We start from the raw sequence: 23,411 nt of genomic DNA on the forward strand, positions 1-23,411 counted from the left end.
GCAGCCCATACCAAGAAGATGACAAAAAAACAGCCTGTCTGTGCCCAGGTAGACCTGCCTTCCGAAAGTGCGCAGAAAATAACTGATCTTTCTGAGACAACCCAGCAATGTCTCACAGCTTTCCATTCCACTGGTGCTGTTTTCTCACAACACTGGGAAAGCACATTGTATGTGCCAGCCCTCTTTGTTTCACTTGCTCCTAGGCAGCACTTAAGATACTGCTCTACAACCTCTGCTACACTAGGCAAACCTTTCTCCTGAAAGATAGGAGTCCTGCCTTTCTCAGACACTCTGCTATTCCACATATCATTTTTAAGTTACTCTTGCTTCAGATTGTCCAAAAGGCTCCCCAGAGTGACACCAGTTGCTTTTAGTATCATCCATCCAGTGCAGCCTCAGGCACCTTGTCCTGGGTTCAGCAGTGGCAGTCAGTTTTTTGTTTTTTTTTTCCTTCTTAGTAGCTGTTGCAGTACTGTGTTTTTGACTTTTGGCTTGGGAACAAAAAAACCTGATAATACCGATGTTTAGACTGACCAAGGATTTTGTGAGTCTCATGCTCTGCCAGGGAGGAGGAGGGGCCGGGAGGAAGCGGGGACAGGACACCTGACCCAGACTGGCCAAGGAGGTGTTCCATACCACAGCACGTCATGCCAGGGGATGGAACTGGGAGCTACCCGGAAGGGCACGTCCCCTGGTCGGGCGGGCTGTCTTTTCCGGCGGGCGGTATCGTATTCTCTTCCCTTGTTATTTCTCTTGTCGTTGTTATTGTTGGTGGCGGCAGTGGTGATTTGTGTTATACCTTAGTTATTAAACTGTTCTTATCTCAACCCGTGGGAGCTGCATTCTTTTGATTCTCCTCCCCGTCCCTCCAGAAGCGGAGGGAAGAAAGGTGGGGGGGGGGGGGGGGCAGTAGACTGCGTGGTTCTGATTTACAGCTTGGGCTTAAACCACGACAGTTCTTTTGGCGCCCAACGTGGGGCACGAAGGGTTGAGATAACGACAGATCTGACCGGAGTGTGTCTAATCGTATTTGTGATAAGCATTCAGTGTTTTGGATTGATAGTCACTTGTCACAATGCTGATTTATTGGCTCTCAAAGTTGTTGTTTTTGATCTCACAGTCTCAATATGCCGTAGGTTACTTAGAGCCGGTATTTGCTGTGTTAGTGTTTTTCAAGTGTGGGGCTTGGGCTAAGGTTATTGTCTCATTATATTTTATGGTAATGACTTGTAATACAATAGAAAAATTGATCATGAAACTGATCTGGCTTATGTTCCCAGTGTGGTCACCACCTTTATACTTTGGGAGGTATATAATACAAATGCTTAGCAACTATACATCTTTTTTCTCCTTCCTGGGTGGTCAACCTATGAAGGAGACATTCTTTTACCCTCCCAGTGCCCCTTCCAGACCGTTTACAGCATCGTTTGAGAGTTTTGAAGGTTTTGAGTGGCCTTTTAATATTGTTGAGACCTGTTTGCTGATTGTGATGGGGGTCACCATGTTGGCACGCATACAGAGTGTGTTTTGTCCACAACCATTACGTCTGATCTCAAGAGTTAAGCAGAGTCGGGTTTGGGTCTTGTCTGGGGTTAGACGACAAAATAGGGGGACCGAGAGATTTTCCCCGAGGCTGGACAGCCATGAGTGGCAGGGTGTGTGGGATAGTATGGGCAAGTACCTAGGTCAGTGGGCCCCTCCAGTGTTTTGGAATTTCACCACCGAACAACTGCAAAATCCAGAAGAATTAGTGAAACACTTAAATGAGGTGTGTTGTCATCCTGGTCATACCAGAGAGGGACAAATCATGTCAACGTGCTGGGGCTTGGCCTATGCTTACCGGGCCTTGTTCAACACTATCCAGCACCTTCAAAAGGAAGGAAATGTCCTTGGATCTGAGGGCGAAGCAACAGACAGCGCAGCTACTCCAGCTCCGAGCACAGCAGCTACACCACCCCTAGCGACAAGTACAGCCACTACTCAAACTTCGACTGCAACAGACAGTGCAGCTACCCCAGCGACAAGTACAGCCACTACTCAAACTTCAACTGCAACAGACAGCGAAGCTACCCCAGCTCCAACCACAGCAGCTACACCACTCCCAGCGACAAGTACAGCCACTACTCAAACTTCAACTGCAACAGATAGCGAAGCTACCCCAGCCCCAACCACAGCAGCTACACCACCCCCCGCGACAAGTACTGTTGCTACTCAAAGCACAGTGATAATGACTGCAGCTAAACCAGAGGACCAATTCGTACCAATATCGATTGCCCCCATAAGCAAGAGAAAAAGCAGAAAGGAGGCAAGAAGGGTGAAGCAAGATGAAGAAACAATGTATTCACCACCCAGGCCACCACCTGATCAGGAGTCATCATCCCATGATGAAGAAGAAGAAGAAGAGGTGACTTCTCGACCTCGGACCTCAACCGAGCTACGGAATATGCGAAAAGATTTTACCCGTCAACCAGGGGAGCACATCATCACCTGGTTGCTCCGATGCTGGGACAATGGGGCCGATGGTCACAAACTAGGAGGTACGGAAGCCAAGCAGCTGGGATCACTTGCTAGAGAAGGGGGAATTGACAAAGCAATTGCAAGAGAGAAAAAGTCCCTCAGTCTTTGGAGGCGGCTCTTGGCAGCTGTGAAAGAAAGGTTTCCATACAAGGATGATGTTACGAGTCGTTCGGCCAAGTGGACTACTTTAGACAAAGGCATCCAGTCTCTGAGGGAATCAGCCATCGTAGAGATGATCTATCACACCAAACCGAATAACGGAGATATACCCATAGACCCAGATGAAGTCGAATGTACACGACCCATGTGGCGAAAACTTACACGGAATGCACCGTCATCATATGCCCATTCATTGGCAACGGTAACCTGGGGTGACATAGGAACACCAACAGTGGATGAAATGATTCACAAACTCCGAGAGTTCGAAGACAATCTCACCCCTTCCATCATCTCAGCTGTGGAAAAACTGTCCCAGGATGTCAAACAATTGAGGGACGATCTATCTGATTTATCCAGCTCCTCACGTGTACCAACATACGTCTCAGCTGTTAACAAAAGACGTCCTATTGTTCAAGACAGAAGATATAGAAGGCAAACACCACGGGCCACCCTATGGTTTTACCTGCGGGATCATGGAGAAGACATGACGAAGTGGGATGGAAAACCTACTTCAGCTTTGGAGGAACGGGTGCATGAATTGAAAATAGGAACAAGGGTCAAGACTAATCATCCCATGAGAGCTGCGGCTTCAGTCTCTGGTGAGCAGGTTCCCAGATGGAGCGGAAGAGCTGATTTTACTCCAGCTCCTGTGATAACGAAGAATAATCCCTTTCAACACGACTTAGGTGTCCAACGTTGTGATGACTGTTAGAGGGACCCTGCCTCCAGCCAGGTGGAGGTAGGGGATAATCGGATTTACTGGACTGTGTGGGTCAGATGGCCTGGCACATCAGTCCCGCAGAAGTATAAAGCTCTCGTAGATACCGGTGCACAGTGTACCCTGATGCCGTCAAGCTGTCAAGGGGTGGAACCCATCTATATCTCTGGAGTGACAGGAGGATCCCAAGAGTTGACTGTACTGGAGGCTGAGATCAGCCTGACTGGAAGGAAATGGCAAAAGCACCCCATTGTGACTGGTCCAGAGGCTCCATGCATCCTCGGCATAGATTACCTCAGGAGAGGGTACTTCAAAGACCCAAAAGGGTACCGATGGGCTTTTGGTATTGCTGCTTTGGAGACTGAGGAAAATGAACAGCTGTCCACCTTGCCTGGTCTCTCAGAGGATCCCTCTGTTGTGGGGTTGCTGAAGGTCGAAGAACAACAAGTGCCAATCGCAACCACAACAGTGCACCGGCGGCAGTATCGCACCAACCGAGACTCCCTGATTCCCATCCATAAACTGATCCGTAGTCTGGAGAGTCAGGGAGTGATCAGCAGGACCCGCTCACCCTTTAATAGCCCCATATGGCCAGTGCGAAAGTCTAATGGAGAGTGGAGACTAACAGTAGACTATCGTGGCCTGAATGAAGTCACACCACCATTGAGTGCTGCTGTACCGGACATGCTAGAACTTCAGTATGAACTGGAGTCAAAGGCAGCCAAGTGGTATGCCACGATTGATATTGCCAATGCATTCTTCTCAATTCCTTTGGCAGCAGAATGCAGGCCACAGTTTGCTTTTACTTGGAGGGGCGTCCAGTACACTTGGAACCGACTGCCCCAGGGGTGGAAACACAGCCCTACCATCTGCCATGGACTGATCCAGAATGCACTGGAACAGGGGCAAGCTCCAGAACACCTGCAGTACATTGATGACATTATTGTGTGGGGTGATACAGCGGAAGAAGTCTTTGAGAAAGGGAGGAAAATAATCCAAATCCTGCTGAAAGCTGGTTTTGCCATAAAACGGAGTAAGGTCAAGGGACCTGCACAGAAGATTCAATTTTTGGGAATAAAATGGCAAGATGGACGTCGCCAGATCCCTACAGATGTGATCAACAAAATAATAGCAATGTCTCCACCAACTAATAAGAAAGAAATACAAGCTTTCTTGGGTGCTGTGGGGTTCTGGAGAATGCACATCCCGAATTACAGTTCGATTGTAAGCCCTCTCTATCATGTAACCCGGAAGAAGAACGATTTTAAATGGGGCCCTGAGCAACAACAAGCCTTTGAGCAAATTAAACGTGAGATAGTTCATGCAGTAGCCCTTGGACCAGTCCGGAATGGGCCAGATGTAAAAAATGTACTGTACACCGCAGCTGGGGAGAATGGTCCTACCTGGAGCCTCTGGCAGAAAGCTCCAGGGGAGACTCGAGGTCGACCCCTTGGCTTTTGGAGTCGGAGATACAAAGGATCTGAGGCCAGCTATACCCCAACTGAGAAAGAGATACTGGCAGCCTATGAAGGGGTTCGAGCTGCTTCGGAGGTGATTGGCACTGAAGCACAGCTCCTCCTGGCACCCAGGTTGCCCGTTCTGGGCTGGATGTTCAAAGGCAGGGTCTCCTCTACACATCATGCAACCGATGCGACATGGAGTAAATGGGCTGCACTAATTACACAACGAGCTCGAATAGGAAATCCCAGTCGTCCAGGCATTCTAGAAGTCATCATGGACTGGCCAGAGGGCAAAGATTTTGGAATGTCACCAGAGGAGGAGGTGATGCGTGCTGAAGAGGCCCCACCATATAATAAACTATCAGAAAGTGAAAAGCAGTATGCCTTGTTTACTGATGGGTCCTGCCGTATTGTGGGAAAACATCGGAGATGGAAGGCAGCTGTATGGAATCCTCAACGACAAGTTGCAGAAACTGCTGAAGGAGAGGGTGAATCGAGTCAGTTTGCCAAGGTGAAAGCCATCCAGCTGGCCCTGGACATTGCTGAACGAGAAAAGTGGCCAGTACTTTATCTCTATACTGACTCATGGATGGTGGCAAATGCCCTGTGGGGGTGGTTGCAGCAATGGAAGCAGAGCAACTGGCAACGCAGAGGTAAACCCATCTGGGCTGCTGCACTGTGGCAAGATATCGCTGCCCGGGTGCAGAACCTGGTGGTGAAGGTACGTCATGTAGACGCCCATGTACCCAAGAGTCGGGCCACTGAGGAACACCAGAACAACCAACAAGTGGACAAAGCTGCTAAGATTGAAGTGGCTCAGATGGACTTAGATTGGCAACATAAAGGTGAATTATTTTTGGCCCGGTGGGCCCATGACACTTCAGGTCATCAGGGCAGAGATGCAACATACAGATGGGCCCGTGATCGAGGGGTGGACTTAACAATGGACACTATTGCCCGGGTTATTCACGAGTGTGAAACATGTGCTGCAATTAAACAAGCCAAACGGTTAAAGCCTCTTTGGTATGGAGGACGATGGCTGAAGTATAAATATGGGGAGGCCTGGCAAATTGATTATATCACACTCCCACCAACCCGCCAAGGCAAGCGCCATGTGCTTACCATGGTGGAAGCAACCACCGGATGGCTGGAAACATACGCTGTGCCCCACGCCACTGCCCGGAACACTATCCTGGGCCTTGAGAACCAGATTTTGTGGCGACATGGCACCCCAGAGAGAATTGAATCAGACAATGGGACTCATTTCCGGAATAACCTTATAGACACTTGGGCCAAAGAGCATGGCATTGAGTGGGTATATCACATCCCCTACCATGCACCAGCCTCTGGGAAAATCGAACGGTATAATGGGCTGTTAAAAACTACACTGAGAGCAATGGGTGGGGGAACTTTCAAGCATTGGGATACACACTTACCAAAGGCCACCTGGTTGGTCAACACCAGAGGATCTGCCAACAGGGCTGGCCCAGCACAGTCAGAACTTTTACATATTGTAGAGGGGGACAAAGTTCCTGTGGTGCACATGAAGAATTTGCTGGGGAAGACAGTCTGGGTTATTCCTGCTTCAGGTAAAGGCAAACCCACTCGTGGGATTGCTTTTGCTCAGGGACCTGGATATACTTGGTGGGTAATGCGGGAAGATGGGGAAGTCCGATGCGTACCTCAAGGGGATTTGATTTTAGGGGAAAACAGACAATGAACTCAATTGTACGCTGTTGCCTGCTATAGTCCATCAACTAGAAGTCTGCAGGGCACCAGCGACTGGCTCTGACTTCCCTCCGACCATCATCCCAACAGAGAATGAACTTTGATAGAACCGGATGAGTTCTACAGTAAAGGAATGATCAGCATCAGCAGGCAACGATCCAACACTGCATACAGCTTCTTCTGCCCTTGAAAGACTGTTCCAAGAGATGGAGCCCAACATTATGAACCGAATGGACTCAGTAGCTTTATAGGAATTGGTCCGTGCACTAAGATAACAGTGCACCGAGATGAGAGTGAGGGTATATGGAAAATGTGGGATCTGAGCATGACGTGAATGGTATGGAACAAGGGGTGGATACTGTCCTGGGTTCAGCAGTGGCAGTCAGTTTTTTGTTTTTTTTTTTTCCTTCTTAGTAGCTGTTGCAGTACTGTGTTTTTGACTTTTGGCTTGGGAACAAAAAAACCTGATAATACCGATGTTTAGACTGACCAAGGATTTTGTGAGTCTCATGCTCTGCCAGGGAGGAGGAGGGGCCGGGAGGAAGCGGGGACAGGACACCTGACCCAGACTGGCCAAGGAGGTGTTCCATACCACAGCACGTCATGCCAGGGGATGGAACTGGGAGCTACCCGGAAGGGCACGTCCCCTGGTCGGGCGGGCTGTCTTTTCCGGCGGGCGGTATCGTATTCTCTTCCCTTGTTATTTCTCTTGTCGTTGTTATTGTTGGTGGCGGCAGTGGTGATTTGTGTTATACCTTAGTTATTAAACTGTTCTTATCTCAACCCGTGGGAGCTGCATTCTTTTGATTCTCCTCCCCGTCCCTCCAGAAGCGGAGGGAAGAAAGGTGGGGGGGGGGGGGGGGGGCAGTAGACTGCGTGGTTCTGATTTACAGCTTGGGCTTAAACCACGACACACCTCATTTCAGATCCAGGAGGTTTGTTAGCACTGCTGCTTCATGCAAGTTTGCAGGCATTCAGCTTTCATAGGCCCAAGCAGTTAGAGGATACATCTACTGCTGATGTCATGCAGTTATGAAGTGGTGAAGCCTAGTCATACCTAGACTGATTTGCTCTCTTTGAGGTGAGTCAGCCAGGTACTGAGGTCAGACAGTAATCTGAAGAACACCTAATTCTTGCACACATTCACATGACTTCTGCTTCACTAGAAAATCACGGATGCAGGTGTCATGTTAGCAGAAGTCCATCTTAAGGCTGCTCTGGAGAAAATGTTATGGAAAAATGGAAATGCAGGATGCTGCTCAAGACTAGTAAGTGTACTCTGCTCAGGCCTAGCAGATGAAAGGCCAAAGTAATACAGTTACAGTAACTGTAGCCCACAGTGGACAGATAAATATGTGCTTTGGTATAAAATTCAGAATTTTTTGTAACTGAACTGCAAGGATCTGAAAATCTTCAGCACAGTACTGATGTTTCTAGGTGGTGACATATGTGGTTTGCTCAGAGGTAGCCTGTATAATCTGAGGGAAGAGAAAAAACTGGGGAAAAAATACCTTGGTATCAAGCTTGCATTAATTTTATTTAAAAAAATATGTATATGAGCTTGTCTCTTTTTGCTCAGGAGCTGATCCTTTCCCACATTAAAAGTAATGGGACATACGTGTACATCATTGTAACAGAAAAAAGAAGGGATATAAAATGCCCTAAAGAACTGAAACTTTCTGAAGTAAGAAGAAAGACCATTCAAAGTAAGAAGTAAGGTGGAGTTTTTGGCTCTAAAGAGCATAGTGTTTTCTCTTGGAAAGGCTGTCTTCCCATAAAGCTAGTATTAGTTCTCTGGGACTTATTGGGAGCACTCAGGTACCTTATGTGCCATAAGGTCTGAGTTAATAGGGAGGGGATTCTGCAGCCGAGCATACAGAACCAGTGAGAAATACGTTTAGTGGATCAGGAGTAATTAACAACAACAACAAAGGAAAAATCAGACATTCCAAATCCATATTTATTACAATTGCTGGATGACTAAACTGGTATTCCACAGTCCATAGAGAAGGAAATTCCTTCATCCATTAGGGAGTGTCTGTGACTTATCCAGCCTCATTTTTTTCTGGTCCAAACTTCTTTATGTGACTGGAATAAGAACACTTCCTTGCTGTGCTTCTCAGAGCAAAGCCCTTTAGCTTCTCAGACTTCTCTTAGAGAAACAGTTTGTGAGCTGCTGAGATGATGGTCCCTAGATTTTTAGGCTGGCCAGACTCTTACGGACCAGCTTATAAATGACTGTAGCAAAAATGTAGAAGACCTTTCTAATATTAATTTACTCATTGCTGTCATGCTGAGGTAGAGACTTTCTTGAGAGGTCTCTCTGCTGTTCTGCTGCTCGTGAACAATAGTCTGTGCTAGAGGAGTTCTGAAGCTACTCAGTAATTAAAATTGCATCTGTCAATCTATTTTTCCTGTACTTATGATGCCATATTATCAGGGTATTTGAGGATGTCTAAGAATAGATTTTGAGCAGAATGTCTAATATAAACCAAGTGAAAGTATGATTATATTACGGTCTCTAGAAACCATTGTTCACTAGGTCTGGAATTAATTATTACAGTACTTTTTTATTTTTTTTTCAAATAGTTTTTCTCTATCAGGGATACCTATAGCAGTACACATTGTTCTGTATATGCTGATTTAGAAACAAAGTTTGCTTTCTTGTGTACTTGTATCTCTCTTGGGCTTGCTGCCTCAGGAAGTTCTGGCAAACAGGTAGTTGTCAGGAAGGCTGCCACATCAGATTATTTTGTCCTGTTTCTGTTAATGTTAGCTGTAAACTCAAAATGTCATCTGGTGGTTTCAATAGCAAGAAAGAAAATTATCAACTATCTTTGTACTGGTCATGTTTATGTTCCAGTTATAAATGATGGCAACTGAGCCAAAATACTTGGGTTTAGAGCAGCATTTTGCTTCATAAATACACCAGAATGAACAAATAGTCTCTCTCCTTCCCGTTAGCAGTGGGCATTTCCTGGCTTTACAGACTATTTTTTTTGCTTTTTTGGTTATGTACTTCTGTGGCCCACAGTCTGAGAAAAAGCAGATTAGCCACAGCTTTTTTCATGCTTAGTGGGCAAGATCCATTGCTGATTTAGATAAGTGACATGTACATTTTGATTCCTGAATATCTGGCTTGTTGTGTGATGTTCAATAAAAGAAATAATTCTTCTTGGAGGCATTAGGGCAAGGTTTCTTAGCTGGAAATATAGGAAATGTTGCAGAAATATTAGTCTTGTCCACTCCTTCACTATCAGAGAAAGGTTTGAGTTGGAAGTGACCTTAAAGATCATCTGGTTCCAACCCCCATGCCATGGGCAGGGACACCTTCTTTTAGACCAGGCTGCTCAGAGCCCCGTCCAGCCTATCCTTGAACTCTGCCAGTGTTCACTGTCATCCTCAAACTTGCTGAGTGTGCTCTCAGTCCCACTGTCCATGTCCACGGCAATGATGTTAAATAATACTGGTGCCAATATGAGCCCCTTGAAGGACGTCACTCATCACTGGTCTCTACCCGGACGTTGAGCCATTGACTGCAGCCCTACGAGTGAGACCAATAATAATTGTAAAGCCACTGCAAATGAAGACATGTTGTATCTTTTCTAGTTTAAATTCATAGAACACACAAAACGTGTGTGTGTTTATCACTCCCTGATCCTCAAAGTGATACAGAAAATGAGTTTCAGCATGATGGACAGAGAAATGTAGCATAATTATTGAGACGTTATTCTCCTTTATGGTGGTCAGTATGAGCAAGAGTAGGTCTAATGTACTTGGTTCTTGTGCAGGCTGGAAAGGTTGAAGGTCTAATCACTTATTTTTCCTGTGCTTTCTCAGTATTTCCACCCGAGACAACAGAGGAATATATAGCGCTGTGAGTCCCAAGTGGTGCAAAATGCACTGACACTGGATGAAGGCTGTGTAGGTTGCTTCTGTGTGTGGAAGCAAGCACTTAGCAACTTCTCAGGGGATTCTGCCCTGTTGGTCACATAATGGCATATCATGGCCTCTCTAAAGTGAAAAGCTTGACAGTTGTTTTGAATCTGTATTAAAGAAGTGATGTCTAATTGTGATTCCTAGTTTTTCATAAGAATGGGTTGTTTTCCAGATCTCTTGATTTTTATGGATGCCAGGCAGTGGAAGATTCAGAGTGCTCTAAAAACTGAACGTAGTTCCAGATAAGTGGGAGGCATGGTAGGAAGAAAGAGGAGAGGAGTTGTTATTTCAGCTAAAAAGCTCTCTTCCCTATACAACTTTATCAAAAACATGCTTGAACTCAGCAGCAGATTTAGAAACAGAATACAGTTATATTGCTTTCCAGTCTGAATACTGTCCTTAATCCAGCCACAGTAAATCTTTCACTTGAAGATATCTAAATGGTTGTGTTCATACAATGGAGTCATTTTGCTTTTGCTATGTTATTCCTGTTCTAGATGACATTTTGAATGCAGGCTATTTGGATCATGTTTTATCCAAATCTTAATTGACTACAGCATGCTGTGATTCTGAATAGGGTTAGAAGAAATTATATTTCATCAATGCACACATTTTTGTATCATATATTGTGAGATAGACAGTAATGACTCTGCCTTGTCTATGCCTCTGTTTAAAATTATGAAAGAAATCAGTCATTTTCTATTCCATTTCCTTTCCCTTTTTCTATCCTACTGAACTTATTATCCACTTGATAACATATGCAATATGCAGACATTTTTTGCATATAACTGAAAACTGGTAGCTATTATACATTGGCTAGTGCTGTTTCAAAACTGTTGAAAGCAACAGCTTAATAGGAATCTATGAATCCACCCCAGAAAAAGAATGACAGTGACAGCTGGTGAACTCAGCCAACACAGTTGTATTTGGAGGAAGACAACTTCCTAATTTAGCAAACCCACCTGCTGGTAGTGCTCAGCTGAGCTAAAAAGGTGGCTAGATAAAGAATGTGTAGGTTAGCAACCTAGGTCTAGTAGGATTGAAGCCAGGACTAAAATGTCACAAGAGAAAAAAACAAACCAGAAATATGAAAGGAGAAGAAAGTCATGTCCACAAAAAGTTCAAGTTGAATGTTCATATTTTTTTGACTGCATGGAGAAGGTTCCTGTGGAGAAATCTTGGTCATGGGACACTGAAAGAATAAATAACTTGGAAGAGAGATGCAGATGTCACACTGAGAAACAATGCTTTGCATGGTAGTGTTTTAGACTCTGTGGTTTGGCCTCTGGTAATTCTCACTTTAAAATGCAAGTGCTAAATGAAATGTGCTCAGGGCACTGGCATGCAGAACAGCTGGGCTGAAGCTGACAGCAACACTCATTGGTGTTGTCAACTCTCTGTTGTCCTGCTCTTAATCCAAGGAACTGTACCACTAAGGCAGTTATGGACATGCTTTGTGTTATATCTCTAGCCACTGTAGACTAATAGTATAGAATCATAGAATCATAGAATAGTTAGGGTTGGAAAGGACCCTAAGATCATCACGTTTCAACCGCCCTGCCATGGGCAGGGACACCTCACACTAAACCATGCCACCCAAGGCCTCATCCAACCTGGCCTTGAACACCGCCAAGGATGGAGCATTCACAACCTCCCTGGGCAACCCATTCTAGAGCCTCACCACCCTAATGGGTCAAGCATATAAGGCAGGCTGTCAATAATTGTATAGTGCTAGGAAGAAACTTATTATTCTGGTGGATGGTTTTCCAGTATTATGTCCTGTGGAGTTTATTACTCCTTCTCAAATGCCTGGTACTGCTCATAGCTGGAGGGCAGTACTGGAGCAAGCTATTGGTCTGATCCAGTTTAGTGGTTCTGTAGTCCTGCTGTAAATAAACTGATGCATTATTAGCAAATTATTGTAATGTAGATTTTATATTATTCCTAACTTCATAACATAATCCATTGCACTTAAAACACTGATCTTTCTAGTACTACTGTTCAAATGAAGCCAAACTAAAAATACACAGGGGCCTATCAGCATTATGAACAGAGCTTGTCGTACATTAGGGAGTTCAGTCAGATTCTTAAATTCTTAAATTGTACTGATTGATTTTATGGCACCTATTCATTCTCTGTACTCCCGAAAACTAACTGTCCAGAAAAGAAGTTCTGTGTAGTGACAGGAATTCTTTGATACTGCAGCATAGTTAGCAATGTTTCTACTGTAATACCTTTCTCACTTCCCAAAACAGTTTTTTCTCTTCAACCTTTTCTTCATGGCTATGTACCCATCTCTTTTCCACTAATGACCCACTTTCTTGTCCATGGTGCTGCCTTCACACTGGTTCTCATCTAAACCCATGCATCTGTGTTCTGTTTTGGCTCCAGGTTTTTTTCCAGTCTTAGCTGTTGTGTCAAAACCCAGGAATTGGCATGGAGGTCTTGTGGGAATTGCAATCTGAGAATTAAGTAGCATATTCAATGCTGAATATATCTTAAAAGCTATTTAAGGTAGTGAATATCACCCTTTTGTAACTGGAAGTTCCAGTATTCACCTGTTGGTTGGGCCTAAAGGCTTCCAAGTCAATTTTGCATGGATCTGGGGAGTTTAGGGGGTTAAGGTGAGAAGAGAGAGACAGTGCAGGTTTCTTTCTGGATCTCAATAAGAAAGGCCCAACAACAAATGTCTTAATAACTGCTTTAATAAGAATAAGAAAATTAATTTAGGTAAGAAGTAAATCTTACCTGCTTTCCAATATTGAGCTCTCTGTGTTCGTGCAGGATCAAATGGATCCTAGATGGATTTTCCCCTGGTGCGTTGCACAGTGCTGATCCAACCCCGTCTGTGGAAAGAACCTCTCCCTTTTGGTCCTTTGAGCTAATATACAGTTTGCTCACAAGGAAGCAACACTACTCCTGAAAGATGTTACCATGAGAACTTGTTGCTGCACTTTCAGATAAGGCAAGGCCACCCAGGTAGTGTAATTGCTGGTACTGAGTGGGAGCTACCTGCAGGCTCCTCTGTTACAATGAGTTTATCCTGCAGCCATGGAATTTGTGCAGCACAGCACAGGCCTACAGCCACACAGGTTTACTGTTATGTGGATTACTGACTCCTAAGAGTGCGACAGTTTCCCGGTCAGGATCAATACAAAGACCTAGCATAAGAGATGTTACAACACATATTTTGTTTTCTCTTGGTTGCTCATTTAGTCTATACTGAGAACATCACTTTTCTGTGACAGCTGCCACTTCAGTAAATTATCAGTGCCAGCTTGTGCAATGAAGCTCTCAGGTGAGAGCACTGATGCCCAGTCTCTCACAGGCTCAGACATTCAGCTGACTTCCTTATCTCTGAGCTGCAATGACCTTTTCATCTCCACAATTTCTGAGTATCCCATACTTCTGACAACTATGCAGGGGGGTGGGTTTCTCTGTTGCTCCCTTTTTGGTTTTCCCCATATTTTCTTTTCTGGTGTTTCAGGAGGTTCTGAGCAGGTTCTTACCTCAGTCTTTAATTTTCTGTAGAAAACCACTGCAGGGGAAGCTCTTTGTTTCAATGTCTTGCTTCATGTTGCAAGGAACCAAGACTTTTCTCAACAGACCAGGAAAATCATGGCTAAATATATTCCTCGGAACATCATGGCAACAGGCTTGTCACACTGGGAAACTGATATTGCCTGTGTCTGCCAATAGTACGTAACAGGTCAAAAGACAGTGCACAGACACTTCATATGTATCTGTCTTTCCTATTGCCCTATGCCTCAATTCTGATGGAGGTACCTCTGCCAAATGGTTACCGCTCGTTTGCTAAAAAAAAGAAGAAAGAAATATGGGTCAAACCATGATTTCTTACTGTGTACCTAGAAAGGTAACCATGGAGAAATAATTTGTAAGTGAATGCAACTCATGAGGTTGTATGAGCTGAGAGCAATCTTTAAAACTTCTCATTTGCAGGCAAGCTTAGTTCATGAAAGCAGAGGGTTGCAGAAAGGGCCCTGCTTTATTTGTAAGTGAAGAAAAGGAGATCTGAGAGCATTTTGGGTAAGGTGAGATCACTTATTTTCGGTAGCTCAGATTGAGGACTATCGAAGTATCATTCTGCCTGGCACTGGTTGAACATTCTTATATTATTGGGGAGACAGTCATGTTACTCCACGTCGTGAGTCTTGACTGAGAATGTCTTTAAATAACAAATATGTCTGCATCTAATGTGGTTTTGCATTGTTAGACTTGACATACAAACAATGCAATGAGAGGAGTGTTAAATATAACTCTATTCTTGGAATGCCATACTTATGCAGAAACCACACCAAACTGAGGGAAACGAGGAATAAAAAAAATCACAAGTATTAGTGGTTAACAAATGTACTTTGGGGTTGCCAGCCAAAGCATATAGGGGTAATAAAACAAAAGGGATTCTGGAAAGGGAATAAAGGCAGTGATGAAACTGGGAGTCTATTCTCTTGTTCCCTCACCTCTCATTGTAGGTGTAGAACAATGCAACATTCATGTCTGAAATGCCTCACAGATGTTCTTCTGGTGGACTGGGATGGGCATGTGTCAAGAGTAAAGTCCACATCCTGTTTATGCTCTGATGCCTGCCTTGAAGGATTTCTCTGGGCTTTAAGGCAGCAACAAAACTCCAAGTTGAGTTCTTTCTAAAATTACTGTATGAGCACACTGATGCTTAGTTAGGAATGGAAGTGTCCTAAATGTGCTGGTTTCTCTTACAGCACATGCAATCCATCACAAATATTTACCCAGCTATAGAGTACTTTAGGCAGATCTCTTTCTATCTTTTCCCTCTGCTGTGTACTTGGAAGTTGTAACTTTCACTTTGTATAGCAAACATAGTGATACACTGAATTTGTCATCCTAAGTGTTTACTTCTGCAATTAAGGTCCTTCTACCAGGGGCAGCCATTGCCCTCAAAAGAGTGGGATCCATTCACACCAGGAACTTATAACCCATAATAAAATGTCATCTCCCTCTTTGCTATTCAAAGCCCATGACATATGGGAAAAAGCAGTTTGCTGTACCTGTGGAGTGGCCCTCAGTGGGTGTTTTCCCAGTTGCTCCCAAGGCTGCAGAGCTGCACAAGGCTAAGTATGAGAAGTGACACATAGGAGAAGGTTACATAGTCCCGGCTATCCTGGATTTTGTTCATGAGACAAGTGGTGATAATTTTATGTATAGTCTCATGTTTCAGCCTTCCATTTTTAAATGATGTTGAACTTGGGTATTTGCACAGAAGACTTCAGTTGGGCTTTCATGGTCTAAAAGCAAGCTGTCATGCAGCAGCTCAGGCTGAGTGTGAAAAGGAACACAGAGGAGAAAGATGCAAGATAATGGTCATTTATCCTGTTTTCCACTACATAAAGACCAAGTATTCTTGCCTTAATATTATTCCCTTGATAGTGAAAAAACTATGCCATTCTGGCTTTTGAGGTGTTTTTCTCAAATTTCCATTGCTTTGTATGTGTACAGATAGGAAAAACACATCCACTGTGAAGTTTTGAGAAGATATCCACCAACTGCAAAGCATTATAGCTGCCACTGCTTTTAACAGCTAATTTAGAAGCATTTAATTGGTAGAAAACGATTTCTCTGATTGCGCTTAATAATGAAATGCTTACTGGATTCCCTCTAATAACATTTTGAATAGGGAAAAAAAAACAACAAACTAACACTGCCCACACATCTTCTAATAAGGAGCATCCACTGAGTTTAATTAAATCACATAAATGAGAATCCTATTGTTCTTATTCTGTATAGCTTCTCTCTTCTTAAGCATCAGGAGATGAGCTCACTTTTAAAGAATCTGTTGTGAGTTAATAGATCCAGGCTGTGATAACTGGAGTTGAGAATAGTGTCAGAGACTTTCAGAGAAACTGTCCTGGCAGTAAATTCTTTTCCTCAGATTCAAGTGGCTACATAGCATGATGCATGGTGAACTCGTCTGGCTGCAGTCAATGAATGGTACCAGAAGCAGACACAGATAAGACACAGATAATATTGAAGGTGAAGGTTGTGTGTCTTTTTATTTCATTATGCCATGACTTCTGAGGAGCTGGGATGTAATAACCCTTCTGTCCCCTGCCACAGATGGGGTAAGGAGATATTCGTGAAAGAAACAGCTGGAGTGCCATTGTACATGTGTAGTGGGAATCTATTTAATTTTTGTTCCATGCTTCTGTAATGTTGGGGGACAAATTATGTGGATTTTATTTCCTTTGGGTGATATGTATTGGAGAGAAGGTAAAATGGCATATGAGGTTTTCTTGGTGTCGTGGTTTAAACCCAGCCGGCAACCCAGAACCATGCAGCCGCTCGCTCACTCCTCCCCACTACCTCCCCCCGCTCTGGGGGGGATGGGGAGAAGAATCAAAAGAATGTAACTCCCACGGGTTGAAATAAGAACAGTTTAATAACTAAGGTATAACACAAACCACTACTGCTACCACCAATAATAATAATGGTAAGGGAAATAAAAAGGGAAGAGAATACATCTGCTCACCACCCGCCAATAGATACCCAGCCCGACCCGAACAGCGATCTAGCCCTTCCAGGTAACTGCCCCCAGTTTATATACTGGGCATGACGTGCTGTGGTATGGAATACCTCTTTGGCTAGTTTGGGTCAGGTGTCCTGTCTCTGCTTCCTCCCGGCTTCCCCTCCTTCCTGGCAGAGCATGAGACTCAGAAAATCCTTGGAGCACTACTCCAGAGCTTCGTTTTTGTGCCTTTTCAGACCTGGATTAGATTGTTTTCTAGAAAAATGGACACAGAACTTTGTTTTAGGAATCAGATATTCTGGCTGAGGCATATTCTTTCCTGTAAAATCTAGAGATATCTTTCCCTCTGACTTTTTATCTGAGTGGGAGCCAAAGTCATGCATTGATGGCATTTGAGAGATTTTGTCATTTGCCTTCATATTTATCCTATTTTATGAGTTCTCCTGATTTCTACTCATGAGTTTATGAGCCAAATAATCATCTGTGCCATCCTCTGTTACTAAAGAAATATTCAAAGCAGATCTTACCATGTAAGATACATAAAGGATGCAGAGTTGGCAGCTATGCATACAATTTTAGTGCTTCTCTACTATGACCAGAAGCAGCAAGTACCTGGTACTGACGCCAGTACTGACTCCTGGGGTGCATCACTTGTGGCCTCCTGCTGTACTTGCTGTCAGTTACAACCCTGTAAGTCTGGCAGTTCAGCCAGTTTTCAGCCCATGTCACTTTCCCCTGAACTGCTGAAGCAAAGCAATGAGCCACTGTGTAGACAAAGCTGAAGTTTAAGCCAAAAGCTATAGTCTGGATGAGATTTTTTTGCCAAATCTTCTGGGCTAGCTATAGCAAAGAAGAATGGTATGAATGAATTGGAGGATAACAGAAAAGTTATGTTAAAAGGATGAAAACTATGGGGGCAAGCTGGAAGAAAACATAAAGACATGTTTGAAATTATGAAGGATGCTGGACCTCATGGTCTAGGCAGTTGGAGGTTTGTTGATTTAGGATGGATTTGGGCTAGGTAGGGAGATAACAAGCTGGTAGTATGAAGTGAGGAAAGCCAGAATGTGTGTTGCCAGCTGACTATCTATCTCCCTTCTTTGTCAGAGTGGTTCAAAAACTGGTGAGTTGTTGCAAAGGGAGGGGTTTTCTTGTTTGTTATTCACACATTTGACGAATACAAGTGAGACAATTGGCCCTGCTTCAGCAGGAAGGGGTGGATCAGACAACCTCCAGAGGACCCTTCTAAGTTAAACCATTCTGTGATTTTGTGAAAAGTGGATTTTGCAAGGTTGGAAAAAAGATAATGCGGTAAGAACTCCGAACGTGAGTCTACTGAAGAGATACAGCATTACCTGTGTACAAAACTGCACTTTCAGATGCTGCATGGGAAGAACTGTCTATGATAGCTCAAAAATTGTATCCACTTATATCCAAGATAAGACTGCAGTTAATGACCACCGGTTAGAGGCAAGATGCTGCTGCTTCTCTTTTTCAGTTAAAATAGATCTGATATGGACAGAAACTGGTGGTATATAAGATAACAACTGTGCAGAAAGTACTAAGTGGTTAATGTGCTGTTGATAAACTATCTAGGATAATGCTCAAGGCATCAAATTCTATTATTAATGCCACACTGAAAGGGATATCAAGGGGCTTTTGTGGTTTCTGAAATAAACTGTTTTCACTTGGTAGTAAATACAAGATGATGATGCAGGCAAATAGTAATCATGAAACCACAGCAAAGAAGCTTTAAAAATGCCAATGCATACACAGTGAAATTAGAAGAGAAATAATGCATTTTCAGACTTCTTTATTTTCTTTTTCATACAAAATAAAGCTTTGATCGGAGGTCTGTTTGACTATGAGATAATTGGACTATTGCCCCAAACTATCAGTCACTTGTGGCTTTCTGTACTGGGAGAACCAACTCTTTTAGAATGATGTCACTTGCAGAAATGAATAGGTAGATTGCAGTTGTTAGTCCCTGCCCACGAGACAAAGGCTGTAATTTTCCTCAGGAAATGAAAGCTAGCACTTTGTCCTTATGATAACTAATCAAAACCCTTTTAAGCAAAGAAAAGGAGGATAAAACACAGACACATGTATTTTCTGTCCTGTTACTGTGGTTTAGGTAAGAACTTGACAGTAGTCCAAATGCTTTCTCTGGAAAGGATTTGATGATAGAAGTTCATCTGCTCTGATTTTCTGTTTCCATGTTGGAAGATTTAAAGGAAAACTACTTTTACTAGTTTTGTAAGACTTTTTTTTATAGAAATAAAAAGGAATTACCTTTCTAGTAGAGAGAGCTATTCCTTTATCCCTAAATCCTGGCCCTGGTGTTTCCATGTATTGGAGCCAAAGGATTTCTTGGAACACATTCGGACTTTCTCCTTCTAGTGTCTTTGGTGTCCTAAGCACAGACTTTTTTTCCTCTCAAGTGTTAAGATTATCTTGATTTGCGAGGAAACCGCTTTAAAGTTGATCAGGTTTTTACCATTCTGATTATTATTTTTATTATTGTTATCATTGTTGACTTTTTTGGAAAAAAAACCCAAACCAACCCAAACCCTACTTCTTTCAAACTTTAATCTCAAAACTTGACTAAAAAGACAAAGTATCATCACTTTACTTACCTTGGATGCCATTCCTGCAGATACTTACATTTTCTAGGGAAAAAACTGATTTAGACAATGGAGCTCTAGAAACTTCCACATTTTGCTACTTAATGTCTAAACTTCTGAATGAGTTTCCTAAAATGTCTCAAAACTTTGAAATGCACTTTAAGAACGAGTCGTGAAGAATTTTAAATATGCTTATCATTAAGGAGCTAGAGTAAGTAAGTGACTAACTTGCAAGAATCATTCCTTAGCAAGGTGCTACTCTTTTCCATGTATTTTAGGTAGACCATATACATTACATTGGAGTTTTCCTTCTCCTATGAGGATGGCTTGTCTTCGCTAATGAAGACTTGAGAAAGGCTTTACCCACACATTCTGAGTGAGACTGTCATCTCCTAACTTCAAACCCGGCAGATGGAGCTCATCTAGCCTTGTTTGGTTTTCCATCTAAGAGAAGGACACCCTTACAAAAACCTACGACCTGAGGACTTTGCTGTCACCATCCCAGCTATCTAGGCCATGGCAGATAAACCTCAGGTGTAAAGGGTGGGGCCAGTTCTGCCACCTAAAAAATCCACTGTGCAGGCTGGAAGGGTTTACTCACTTGCAAAGCCCTGTAGCGACAGGCAAGGGACGAAACAGCAGGTGACAACATGCATTGGAAGCTGCAGATCCAGCCTTGCATGAGGGCGATTCAGGACATTGGTCGCTCATGATTGTCTCAGGAGCTGACAGTCCTGTTCAGAAACATCCTGAATACCTAAGCAGCCTTTTTTCCAACCAGATTTGCCTATCTCACATTGCCCTTAGTCATCGTGCTTGAAGTAAACGGGGGTAAACCCTTTCCCAAATCTTTGCTCACGAAGCCAAGCCATCAGTCAATCATACATTACATTGATTAGTCATAGTGATCTCTTAGTTTCTTGTCATATTTTTTCCCCAGGTTAACTCAAAATCCTTACTACAGAAATATACCCAGTTCCTAGGTCTTGTTTTCTTTGAAAGTATTCCAGAACAGCCATATCCTATGGACACAAAATTCTGGAGCTCACTAGACTAGAGAGCTTTTTACATTCTCACTGCCATTCCACACAGCACAGCTTCTCGTTTGTATTAAGATGCCATTCTTCCTTGTCCAGCTAATATCCAAGGATTACCTTGTCTGTATACTTATCTGAAAGCTCCCAACTACTCATAATCCATTTTGTGTCTCTCTTTGCACCACATGTTAGGTGTTCTAGTTATTAGCTCCATTCATTGCTGTTTGTGAGTCTAGTCATATGGAATATCTTGGATTTTTCTTTTGATCTGTGGGAAAGGAACCCTTCCTGCCCAGCAGTCAAGACCTATGAACTATCAGAGCAAATGATAGCAGAATGCGAGTTAGAGCAAAACCGAAGCTCTTCTGTCAAGTTATAGTTAAGAAAAAAAGATTAGGCAAGATGTCCACCACCTTTTGTTCGCTTCCCTTTTTGTCTACTATTCTCACTTTCCTCTTAGGTGTGGCCAGACAGTGAGTGTAAAGCAATTTATGGCATAGCTGTGAGAGCAGAGTGGCCCAGGGTGGTATCTTTTATACCAGGTATGTCCTTTATGTGTATGGACTGTTCTATTATGTGGGGACTATTTATAGCTTTTTATGATGCTTCAAAACATCTCAGAGTTCTCCTGACAAAGAGTGGTGGAAAAAGAAAAAGGCAAAACAACAATGTCTTGTGAGATTAAACTTGTTCTCTCTCTAATTTATCAGCTCTAGGCGGCAGCTTGATTTTTCAATTAAGCAAAAGAACATTTTATTACAGGATTTTGTCAGTGTGCTCAGAAAGCAGAAGAGAAAAAAGAAGGGCTCCTGGAGAAGGCAGAAAGCTTTCAGGAGAGTATTCATATTTAGGATTGGTAATTTCAGCTAACATGGAATGCAGCGCTGTGGTTTAATCCCAGTTGGCAACTAAGTGCCATGCAGCCACTTGCTCATTCCCGTCACTCCTCTGATGGGGAGGAGAATGAGAAAAAGATGAAAACCTATGGGTTGAGATAAGAACTGTTTAACAATTGAAATAACATAAAATATAACAATAACAATAGGGAAAAGAGAGAGAGGAATAAAACTCAAGAAAAATAAGTGGAGCACAGTACAATTGCTTATCATGGACTGAAAGATAACCAGCCAGTCTCCTAGCACCAAATGGGCCCTCTTGACCCAGCTTATTCACTGGGCATGATGTGATGTGGTATGGAATATCCCTTTGGCTGGTTTGTGTCAGCTATCCTGGCCATGCTCCCTTCTGGCTTCCTGTGCCCCTCCTCACGGGCAGAATATGGGAAACTGAAAAGTCCTTGACTTAGGGCAAGCACTACTTAGCCACAACTAAAACATCAGAGTGTTATCAACATTTTTCTTATACTAAATTCAAAACACATCACTGTACCAGCTACTAGAAGAAAATTAACTCTCAGATGAAACCAGGCACACAGCAACTCTGCTTGTGAACCTTGAGACACTATTTAGGTGTTTCCCACAGTGTATGAGGAGGTGTAATGCCAGCTGTCTTTTTTTTTCCACTCTTCTGGATGCTTAGTCGATGTTGCTGTAAAATGCCTCCTCTGGAACAGGAAGAGTGTCCTAAGGCTTTCTTAATGCATAGTTTGTCAACAGAGTGACTTGGGTAGGTCAATGTCATGTACTAAGTGCCTATGTGTACTCAGCTTGTTGGACTTTAGATTTCATGTGCTGTAAGTCCATTAGGTTGTGTTGAATATCAGCCCAGACCAGTGATGACTAATACGTGTTTACACAGATATATCCTTCTATATATTTTCATTCTTTGCAGAATGCTTTCTGTCTTCTTACAGCCAGCATTTAAGGTATGAGAACACTTTCTGATCAGTTTGGGATATTACTAGATGCATCATTTTAATGTGTTTATATGTCACATTATTTTTCCTTCCTGATTGTTGGAGAAGCTTTTTCATTTGCTCATAAAGAGTTCGTGCAAAGTGGAACCTCTGCTTCAAGAAGCAGATACTGGCTTTTTCTAGTGTGACCCCCACGTTTCCTTTCAAACCCACAGGTTAATTTTCAGCTAGTTAGGCTTTGGATAAACTTCTTTTTCTTATCTGTCATCTAGGAAAACATGATGTATGCTAAGCCTCTTATGACAAATGTACCTCCATTATCCCTACCGGACACTGTGGATGTGGGAGCAAAATGCTCTTCCATTGCCATCAAGCTGTCCTGTCATTATTCATTACACTACTATTCAGGTACTATATTAATTATGCTTACTATTCAGGAGCTTTCCACGGCTGTCAAATGGGCCTTAAAACAACCAGAAACACCCTGTAGGATCTGTGACTTGATGCAAGAGGAAGATTGGGTGCTGAATATGTCAGATATCTGTTTAAATGTACTTCAGATAGCCAACGTTCAGAGACTGAGTTCCCTATACAGTTCACAGAAGTAAGTCTCTGAAAAAAGAATGGAAGTAATTTTGAACCCTTCTGCTGTATACCTGAAGAATACAGTCTGAATAACACTTAAAATACAGCTTAGTATCACCAAGTGTTGCCTGCCCCTAGGAGAATAGCTTGAAGGTTTTTCTAGTACACTAAACAGGTTAGCTGTCAATTACTAGAGGTTGCAATAGCAAACTTGCGGATTGTAATGGCTAATTTGTCTTCAGTTTCTGTTGCTCAGAGTAAGTTTGCACTGGTTTCTAGAAAAATGACTTTGTAATCACACCATTTCC

This window comes from Psittacula echo (assembly GCF_963264785.1).
Source record: "Psittacula echo genome assembly, chromosome: 2".
Taxonomy (NCBI): Eukaryota; Metazoa; Chordata; class Aves; order Psittaciformes; family Psittacidae; genus Psittacula; species Psittacula echo.